Consider the following 11,429-nt stretch of genomic DNA (forward strand, 5'->3'; position numbering starts at 1 on the left):
CAATAACCTCAGATATGCAGATGACACCACCCTTATGGCAGAAAGTGGGGAAGAACTAAAGAGCCTCTTGATGAAATTGAAAGAGGAGAGTGAAAAAGTTGGCTTAAAATTCAACATTCAGAAAACTAAGATCATGGCCTCTGGTCCCATCATGGCAAATAGGTGGGGAAGCAATGGAAAAAGTGACAGACTTTATTTTGGGAGGCTCCAAAATCACTGCAGATGGTGACTGCAGCCATGGAATGAAAAGATGCTTGCTCCTTGGAAGAAAAGCTATGAGCAACCTAGACAGCATATTAAAAAGCAGAGACATTACTTTGCCAACAAGGTCCATCTAATCAAAGCTATGGCTTTTCCAGTAGTCATGTATAGATGTGAGAGTTGGACTATAAAAAAGGTGAGTGCTGAAGAATTGATGCTTTTGAACTGTTGTGTTGGAGAAGACTCTTGAGAGTCCCTTGGACTGCAAGGAGATCAAGGAAGATCAATCCTAAAGGAAATCAGTTCTGAATATTCATTGGAAGGACTGATGTTGAAGCTAAAACTCCAATATTTGGCCACCTGATGCAAAGAACTGACTCATTTGAAAACACCCTGATGCTGGGAAAGACTGAAGTCAGGAGAAGGGGATGACAGAGGATGAGATGGTTGGATGGCATCACTGACTTGATGGACATGAGTTTGAGCAAGGTCTGGGAGTTGGTGATGGACAAGGAAGCCTGGTGTGCTGCAGTCCATGGAGTCGCAACGAGTTGGGCACAACTGAGTGACTGAGCTAACTGACTCGATGGATATGAGTTTGAGCAAACTCTAAGAGATAGTGAAGGACAGGGAAGCCAGGTGTGCTGCATTCCATGAGTTCACAAATATTTGGACACAACTTAGGGACTGAACAACAGCAACAACGATCCTAAATATTTGAAAGCAGGATCCTTCATGAATTCAGGTTCTTGATATCTTATGGCAGAAAGAATTCAGTGAAAGACAAAGTGATAGGTTAGTAGCGGATTCATGTAGCGAGAAACACGTCTTCCAGACAGAGTGTTGATCATCTCAGAAGGTGAGCATGGACCTGAAATATGTTGTGTTGAGTTTTATGGGCTGGGTAATTTCATAGGCCAATGAGGGGGGAAGTTTATTTTATCTACTTCAGGAGAAAGGGCAGGATTTCCAGAATTTGAGCCAACAGCCACCCCACTTTTTCGTCTTTGATGGTTGGCCTCAGAGCTGTCAAGGCGCCTGTGGGTGTGTCACATAGCTTGTGTATGTGTGTACATGTTACAGTGACTGTATACTGAGGCTCAAGCCCTCCTGTAAGTGAACTCATCTTGGACCTGTTTGCTTCTAATCAGCCTATGTCATGTCCTTGGGTGATGTCATTCTTTTCAAGTTTTTGCCCTGCTCTCTTTTCTCCTGTTTCAGTTCTACTCTGGGTAAATGTCCTGGAAAATCCATGGCACATGTGCCCCAGGAGGTATATTACAATACATTTAGAAAGTGTTATTCACTCAGTCGTGTCCGGCTCTTTGCAGCCCCATGGACTGTAGCCCACCAGGCTCCTCTGTTCATGGAATTCTCCAGGCCAGAATAATGCAGTGGGTTGCCATTTCCTCCTCCAAAGGATCTTCTTCACCCAGGGATCAAACCCGCTTCTCCTACTTGGCAAGAGGATTCTTTACCACTGAGCCACTAGGGAAGCCTCCATTAGGACCCCCTTAACAAGTCTCCATCTTGCAAGGAGTCCCAGAAATCTTTCTTTTTATCGCCTCCCCCCACCCACTTGGCCATTTTATATAAAAGGCTTTAGAGCTCTCTGATTAAGGGTTGATCCAAGGGACCCAGGCCCTTTTATCAGTCTTGCACTTGATTAACCAGCTTAACTGTTGCCCCAAGCAATTGCTGGTCCATGTCAATGAAAAAAAAATCCTTCCATGTCAAATCAGTAAAGAAAAGATATTGCAGCCTATAAACCATCACATCACAACTTTCATTAAGATGAGATGTCTGATTTTCTTTAATTATCAGTAATCTTTTTATGTTCTGCCTAGCTGGTCTTGAAACAGGAAGGAAGGGAGCAGGGGACAACTTTGAACAGAATGACATAGCCTGAGGGGACCACTCAAACTGATTAGAACCAGATAGATCCAAGACTGTAGACAGAAAAATGCAGGCCTCTGAACATGCTGTTTAAAATTCCTTCATGGGATTATTGAAGGTTTCAGAACAGTATCAATCTCAGCCCATCCTCTCCTTAGAAGTCCTTGCTCTGCAGGCTCCCTTTTCCTGGAGGAGACCCTGAATTTGGACAGCATGTAGCTGAGCAGGACTCTGACCGGGTGGACTGGTCAGGGTGACTGGCCCCTGCCGCAGCCGCAGAGCTACTGTCCTCACGTCCAAGACCACCAGGGGCTGGGGTCCCACATTTCAAGTCCCCTTCACCTTTGGGGAAAGCTAGTTGTGCCCTGTTCTGTCCTGACCCATCTTTCAGAGCCCTCTTGGGAACTGGTCTTCAGCCCTGGTGTCCTAGTGGGGTCCCTGCCCCATTTATTCAAGGGGACCCCAGGCTCCTAACCCTGCAGACCAAACACCAACTTCTGTGTTCACGGGACACGGCTTGTGGCTCATCTGGGGCCTCTTTGTTGGCCCTGGTGGGGTTCTCAGCCCTCACTCGGTTACAGGCCACCCTTGAGGCACCAACCCTCAGGTTCCACTGACCATGTCCCCCCACACTAGTATGGGGGTGTCCTTCAGTCCCTCTCTGCCCTGTGGCCCGCTGTCCTCAACAAGGGCCTGGCCCAGCCAGGCCCGTGGATGCCTCCCTCCTCCCCACGCTCCCTGCCTCCTGCACAGGGTGAGGGGCGCCCACTGCAGGGGCTGCGGGGACACACGCCCATCCCTCGGGTCCAGCTCTCTGAGCAGCCCTGCAGCTGGGCTGCGGGCCAGCATGAGCTCACTGGGTCAGAGGAAAAGGACATGGTGCCTGGCACCCTCTGACCTCAGCTGGGCCCGGACCTGTGAGCCTCTGGCTGCCACACAGGCCAATTCACCGGGCAGCAGGCAGCTCAGATCCCCAAGCCATGGTCTCCTGGTGCTGCAAAACTGCGTCTCTCCTGGTCTACTTTGTGTAAATAATAATTTAAAAAAACCCTCCTAGCTTCCCACAGGACAAAACCATGGCAGTCACTGCTCACAGAGGTCTGAAGGCAACGACTTTCTTGTTGTTCGAGGAGCCCTGGGTGGGGTGGGGGCGGAGGGGGTGCCCTGCTGCTGATGACCAGGAACTGGGACATCTGGTGAGCAGAGAAAGGACCAGAACCGGCATAGAGCTGGGTGCTCCTTACTGAGGTGGATGGTGGCTTCAACATCTGGATGGAAGGGAGGCCATTTCCTCCCTGAAGGACCACTCCAGTTCAGTTCAGTTGCTCAGTCATGTCCGACTCTTTCTGGCCCCGTGGACTGCAGCACACCAGGCCTGTCCATCACCAACTCGTGGAGCTTGCTCAAACTCATGTCCTTTGAATTGGTGATGTCATCCAACCATCTCACCCTCTGTCATACTCTTCTCTTCCTGCCTTCAATCTTTCCAGCATCAAGGTCTTTTCAAATGAGTCAGTTCTTTGCATCAGGTGGCCAAAGTATTGGAGTTTCAGTTTCAGCATCAGTCCTTCCAATGAATATTCAGGACTCATTTCCTTTAAGATTGACTGGTTTGATCTGGCAGTCCAAGGGACTCTCAAGAGTCTTCTCCAACACCACTGTTCAAAAGCATCAGTTCTTCAGCACTCACCTTTCTTTATAGTCCAACTCTCACATCCATACATGACTACTGGAAAAACCACAGCTTTGACTAGATGGACCTTTGTAGGCAAAGTAATGTCTCTGCTTTTTAATATGCTGTCTAGGTTGCTCATAACTTTTCTTCTAAGGAGCAAGCATCTTTTAATTTCATGGCTGCAGTCACCATTTGCAGTGATTTTGGAGCCCCCCCAAAATAAAGTCTCTCACTGTTTCCACTGTTTCCCCATCTATTTGCCATGAAGTGATGGGACCAGATACCATGATCTTCGTTTTTGAATGATGAGTTTTAAGTCAGCTTTTTCACTTTCCTCTTTCACCTTCATCAAGAGGGTCTTTAGTTCCTCTTAGCTTTCTGCCATAAGGGTGGTTATCTGCATATCTGAGGTTATTGATATTTCTCCTGGCTATCTTGATTCCAACTTGTGCTTCATCCAGCCCGGCATTTCTCATGATGTACTCTGCATGTAAGTTAACTAAGCAGGGTGACAATATACAGACTTGATGTACTCCTTTCCCAGTTTGGAACCAGTCTTTTGTTCCATGTCCAGTTCTAACTGTTGCTTGCTGACCTGCATACAGATTTCTCAGGAGGCAGGTCAGGTGGTCTGGTATTCCCATCTCTTGAAGAATTTTCCACAGTTTCTTGTGATCCACACAGTTAAAAGGCTTTGGTATAGTCAATAAAGCAGAAGTAGATGTTTTTTCTGGAATTCTCTTGCCTTTTCCATGATCCAGTGGATGCTGGCAACTTGATCTCTGGTTTCTCTGCCTTTTCTAAAACCAGCTTGATCATCTGGAAGTTCTTGGTTCACATACTGTTGAAGCCTGGCTTGGAGAATTTTTAGCATTACTTTGCTAGCGTGTAAGATGAGTGCAGTTTTGTGGTAGTTTGAACATTCTTTGGCATTTCCTTTCTTTGAGATTGGAATGAAAACTGATCTTTGCCAGTTCTGTGGCCAATGATGAGCTTTCCAAATTTGTTGGCATATTGAGTGCAGCAATTTCATAGCATCATCTTTTAGGATTTGAGGATTTGACTGGAATTCTATCACTCCACTAGCTTTATTTGTAGTGATGCTTCCTAAGGCCCACTAGACTTTGCATTCCAGGATGTCTGGCTAGGTGAGTGATCATCGTGGTTATCTGGGTCATGAGGATCTTTTTTGTATAGTTCTTCTATGTATTCTTGCCACCTCTTCTTAATATCATCTGCTTCTGTTATGTCCATACTGTTTCTGCCCATCTCTTTCCTATTCTATTGTTTCCCTCTGTTTCTTCGCATTGATCACTGAGAAAGGGTTTCTTATCTCTCCTTGCTATTCTTTGGAACTCTGCATTCAAATGGGTATATCTTTCCTTTTCTCTTTTGCTTTTTGCTTCTCTTCTTTTCTCAGCTATTTGTAAGGCCTCCTCAGACCCACCATTTTGCCTTTTTGGATTTCTTTTTCTTGGGAATGACCTTGATCAAGCTTCCTATAGAGTGTCACCAACCTCCGTCCATAGTTCTTCAGGCACTTTGTCTGTCAGATCTAATCCCTTGAATTTATTTGTCACTTCCACTGTATAATTGCAAGGGATTTGATTTAGGTTATACCTGAATGGTCTAGTGGTTTTCCCTACTTTCTTCAATTTAAGTCTGAATTTGGCAATAACCCGTTCATGATCTGAGCCACAGTCAGCTCCCAGTCTTGTTTTTGCTGACTGTATAGAGCTTTTCCATCTTTGGCTGCAAAGAATATAATCAATCTGGTTTCAGCATTGGCCATCTGTTGATGTCCATGTGTAGAGTCGTCTTTTGTCTCATTTGAAGAGGGTGTTTGCTGTGACCAGTGAGTTCTCTTGGCAAAACTCTCTTAACCTTTGCCTTGCTTCATTTTGTATTCCAAGGCCAAATTTGCCTGTTACCCTAGGTTATCTCTTGACTTCCTACTTTTGCATTCCAGTCCCCTATGATGAAAAGGACATCTTTTTGGGGTGTTAGTTCTAGAAGGTCTTATAGGTCTTCATAGAACCATTCAACTTCAGCTTCTTTAGCATTACTCATTGGGGCATAGACTTGGATTACTGTGATACTGAATGGTTTTCCTTGGAAATGAACAGAGATTATTCTGTTGTTTTTGAGACTGCACCCAAGTACTGTATTTTGGACTCTTTTGTTGACTGTGATGGCTACTCCATTTCTTCTAAGGGATACTTGCCCACAGTAGTAGATATAATGGTCATCTGAAACAAATTTGCCCATTCTGGTCCATTTTAGTTCACTGATTCCTAAAATGTCGACATTCACTCTTGCCATCTCCTGTTTGACCATTTCTAATTTACCTTGATTCATGGACCTAACATTCCAGGTTCCTATACAATATTATTCTTTACAGTGTTGGACTTTATTTCTATCACCAGTCACATCCACAGCTGGGTATTGTTTTTGCTTTGGCTCTGTCTCTTCATTCTTTCTGGAGCTATTTCTCCACTGATCTCCAGTAGCATATTGGGCACCTACCGACCTGGGGAGTTCATCTTTCAGTGTCCTATCTTTTTGCCTTTTCATACTGTTCATGGGCTTCTCAAGGCAAGAATACTGAAGTGGGTTGCCGTTCTCTTCTCCAGTGGACCACATTCTGTCAGAACTCTTCTCCATGACCCGGCTGTCTTGGGGGGCCCTATGCCGCATGAGTCATAGTTTCATTGAGGGGCCTCTCCAGAGACACACAACTGGCTTCTGGGCACTGTGCCTGGCACACTGGCATAGATTGGGCATCCCTAGTGGCGAGGTCATGTCAAGGGGACTCTGAGCTGTGGCCTGGAGTGTGTGCAGGAGCGACCCTGAAGCTCTGTTCACCTGGAGGAAGCAGGCCTTGGGTCACTTTAGATCAGAGGGTGCGACTAAGAATATGACTCAGCTTCCTGCAGGTCTCTGGACCCCCAACCCCACCCTTACCGGCGACAGGGGTGAGGGAGGCATCCTGGAAGGGACAACAGCCAGTCTGAGGATGCTGAGCAAGTGGGGAGACCTATGTCTGGAAGCAGGGGGGAAGGGTGCTCACAGCCTTAGATGGGAGTGTCAGCCTCAAGGTCTTGACAAAGGTCATCTCATCTGAGGTCTCCCGAGGTTTCCAGGCAGCACCGGTGACTACCCATCAGGAGGCATCCTGTGTGGTCACCAGAGCCCCTCTGGGCTTGATGCAGGGACCAGGGGTGGGAGAAAGGAGAGACTCCAGGAGCCAGGGATGGGCTGTGCTACAGGTCTGGCTGGGACTGAACCTGGTGCGCCCCCTAGAGCCCAGTCTGAACTCTTCAGGGAGTGATGCACCTGTAGTCATGGGGAGTTGTTTGGCCTGAGTCTTGTCTGGGACCCAAGGGCTCCAGGTCTCCCATTTGGATATCAGTGGGTTGGCTGAAGAGACATCAGGCCTCCCAGTGTGCCTACATTGTGCCTGGTTTTCCCAGGCTTTATCTCATTCCAGCCTCGCTACAACAACCCTGGCAGTCAGCCCTGGTCCTACTTAATGTCTATCTCCATGCTGGAGCCTTTGTCGTGATGGAATAAAATTTGTATTTAGTGAAAGAGAAGACAATCTATAGCTCAGCTGGTAAAGAATCCACCTGCAGTGCAGGAGACCCCAGTTCCATTCCTGGGCCAGGAAGATCCTCTGGAGAAGGGATAAGCTACCCACTCCAGTATTCTTGGGCTTCCCTTGTGGCTCAGCTGGTAAAGAATCTGCCTGCAATGCGGGAGACCTGGGTTTGATCCCTGAGTTGAGAAGATCCCCTGGAGAAGGGAATGGCTGCCCACTCCAATATTCTGGCCTGGAGGATTCAGTCCATGGGGTCACAGAGAGTCCAACAGGACTGAGTGACTTTCACTTTCACTCTTCAAGACAATCTAAGCATGATGCCCTCCCTGCTGTAGTGGGCCCTCCCCAGCCTTCAGCCTGCACCTGCATTATACATAAAGCTGACCTTCTCGAAGCTGTGAGCACTTGCTCTGGGCCTGCTCTCTCATGAAGATCAGTGTGGTTTTTTATTTTTTCTGACACCAGCAATGTGACTCCTTCAATGTTCCATTTCTTTCCCAATCACATTAGAAATCCTGGGACCTGTTGCTCACTTTGTATGTGCTTGTCTGGACTCTGTATTTTTGGGTGAATTTTGTGTAAAATATGACTGTCTCCTTTTAATGTATGGTCCCTTTATTTCAAAAATGTGTAGGAGCATTCCTTGGAGCTTTCTGAAAGGCTTCCTATTGGGTTATAATCTTCACTTGGGTGATATAAAATTCTCTACTTTAGGATTCCCTGGCAGTCCAGTAGTGAGAGAGTCCATTCCTAGGTAGGTTGACAAGAAGTCCAGGGTCCCCAAAGAGGAGAAAGGGGCCCAGAGCCCTTGAGAAGGAGAAAGGGGTCTGGGGCTCTCAAGGAGAAAAGGACAAAGATTTTTTTTTTTTCTACATTCCTTTGTCTTAGTCAATATAACAACGCTTCTTGCTCCAGGACATGTTTCTCCCTAACAAGAACCTTCTGAGTAATCTTGTTCTCTTAAGACTTATATTGTGGGAGTGTATCTGGTTAAGACCTCCCTATTGCTAGTTCTAATCTTGTTAATTTAAGATGTATGTTGTAAAAGTATATAAGGTCTTGGTAAGACTAGCTAGGAGGGCACTTTCCATCTCCCTTCTGATGTCTATGTCAGAAGCTTTCTCTGTTCCTTTAATAAAACTCTGCTACCTGAAAGCTGTTGAGTGATCAAGCCTGGTCCCTGGTCCTGAAGCGAAATCTTCTTGAGATCATGAATCTGACACTGTTCAGCATAAGCTATCAGTAGTTAGGACTCTGTACTTCTGGAAGCTTCGGTCACCTGCTCTACCCTGAAGATCAGGGCTTCTTGTTGCCTTTTCTGACCCAGCAATGTAACTCCTTTAATGTTACTTCTCTGTCCAAATCCCATATGGAGTCCTGGGACCTGCTGTTCAGTTTGCATGTGCTTATCTGAACCCTGTATCTTGGATGAACTTTGTGTAATATGTGAGTGTGCCATTTTAATGTATGACCGACCCTTTATCTCACAAATGTGTATGGACAGTCCTTTGGATTTTTTTAAGCTTCTCTCCCAAGTTATAATCCTCATGGGTCAAATAAAATTCTCTATCTCTTTAGATCATCACTGATTAGTTTTTCATCAACAACGGTCTCAACCAGGCACCCACCCTCCAGCATGGTTCTCAGGTGTCCTGGGGAAGAGAATACGGATGCTACAGGCAGGGGGCTGACACAGCGTCTCCTCCCTGTTTGCTCACTTCTGGTGGATTGGGACAGAGTAGGGTTGAGTATGTCGAGCTAGGAAAGTTTATAGATATATGATCTATTGTAGTTTTAAACAAATGGATCTTCCCAAACAATCAAGTGGCTTAGCAAAAATTCCTGTAAAGAAACTGTAATACAAATAATACTTGTAATCCAGACCAGGTGAACAGCCACAGAAGTGGCAGCCACTTCCTCCCTCCTGACGCATACTCATCACCCATGGTACAGAGCTGACAGGAAGTCAGCCCCAAACATAAAACATTAAACAAAACCAAACTGTTTGAAGCACCCCCACCTCCACTGTCATTGGTGCACCTTGCTCTGGGTGCCTGGAGGTCTTCATCAATAACAGCACAAAACTGGGTTTCCCTGGTGATGCAGTGGGTAAGAATTCCCCTGTCAATGCAGGAGACACTGGTTTGATCCCTGGTCCTGGAAGATTCCATATGCTGCGGGGCAACTAAGCCCGTGAGCCACAACTACTGGGCCTGCCTCAGGAGCCCATGACTTGCAATCACTGAGGCCCACATGCCTAGAGCCTCTGCTCCAGAGCAAGAGAAGCCAGTGCGATGAGAAGCCGGTGCAGCGCCACTAGAGGGCATTTCCCATGCGACACGACCAGAGCGAGCCCCCACAAAGCACGAAGACCCTGTGCAGCTGAAAATAAATAAATATTTTTTAAAAAGTAACAGTATGTACAAAAAAGGTCTTAATGACCCAGATGACGACGACGGTGTGATCACTCACCGAGTGCCAGATATCCTGGAATGTGAAGTCAAGTGGGCCTTAGAAAGCATTACTACAAACAAAGCTGATGAAGGTGATGGAATTCCAGCTGAGCTATTTCAAATCCTAAAAGATAATGCTGTGAAAGTGCTCCACTCAATATACCAGCAAATTTGGAAAACTCAGCAGTGGCCACAGAACTGGAAAAGATCAGTTTTCATTCCAATCCCAAAGAAGGGCAATGCCAAAGAATGTTCAAACTACAGCACAATATTGCACTCAACTCACATGTTAGCAAGGTAATGTTCAAAATCCTTCAAGCCCTAACAGTATTTCCAGATGTACAAGCTGGATTTAGAAAAGGCAGAGGAAGCAGAGATCAAATTGCCAACGTCCATTCAGTTCAGTTCAGTTCAGTTGCTCAGTCATGTCTGACTCTTTGTGACCCCATGAACCACAGCACGCCAGGCCTCCTTGTCCATCAACAACTCCTGGAGTCTACTCAAACCCATGTCCATCGAGTCGGTGAGGCCATCCAACCATCTCATCCATTGGATGATTGAAAAAGCAAGAGAGTTCCAGAAAAACATCTACTTCTGCTTTATTGACTATGCCAAAGTCTTTGACTGTGTGGATCAAAAGAAACTGTGGAAAATTCTTCAAGAGATGGGAATACCAGACCACCTGACCTGCCTCCTGAAAAATCTGTATGCAGGTCAAGAAGCAAGTTAGAAATGAACATGAAACAATAGATTGGCTCCAAATTGGGAAAGGAGTACATAAGTCTGTATATTGTCACTCTGCTTATTTAACTTATATGCAGAGTATATCATGTGAAATGCTGGGCTAGATGATGCTCAAGCTAGAATCAAGATTCAGTCAGTTCATTCACTCAGTCATGTCTGACTCTTTCCAACCCCATGGACCGGAGCATGCCAGGCCTTCCTGTTCCATCACCAACTCCCAGAGTTTTTACTCTAACTCAAGTTCATTGAGTTGGTGATGCCATCCAACCATTTCATCCTCTGTCGTCTCTTTCTCTTCCCGCCTTCAATTTTTCCCAGCATCAGGGTCTCTTCAAATGAGTCAGTTCTTTGCATCAAGTGGCCAAATATTAGAGTTTCAGCTTCAGCATCAATCCTTCCAATGAATATTCAGGACTGATTTTCTTTAAGATTGATCTTCCTTGATCTCCTTGCAGTCCAAGGGACTCTCAAGAGTCTTCTCCAACACAACAGTTCAAAAGCATCAGTTCTTCAGCACTCACCTTTCTTTATAGTCCAACTCTCACATCCATACATGACTACTGGAAAAACCATAGCTTTGACTAGATGGACCTTTGTAGGCAAAGTAATGTCTCTGCTTTTTAATATGCTGTCTACATTGGTCATAGCTTTTCTTCCAAGGAGCAAGCGTCTGTCACTTTTTCCATTGCTTCCCCACCTATTTGCCATGATGGGACCAGAGGCCATGATCTTAGTTTTCTGAATGTTGAATTTTAAGCCAACTTTTTCACTCTCCTCTTTCACTTTCATCAAGAGGCTCTTTAGTTCTTCCTCACTTTCTGCCATAAGGGTGGTGTCATCTGCATATCTGAGGTTATTG

The sequence above is a fragment of the Oryx dammah genome, unplaced genomic scaffold (assembly GCF_014754425.2).
Source record: "Oryx dammah isolate SB20612 unplaced genomic scaffold, SCBI_Odam_1.1 HiC_scaffold_27, whole genome shotgun sequence".
Classification (NCBI taxonomy): domain Eukaryota; kingdom Metazoa; phylum Chordata; class Mammalia; order Artiodactyla; family Bovidae; genus Oryx; species Oryx dammah.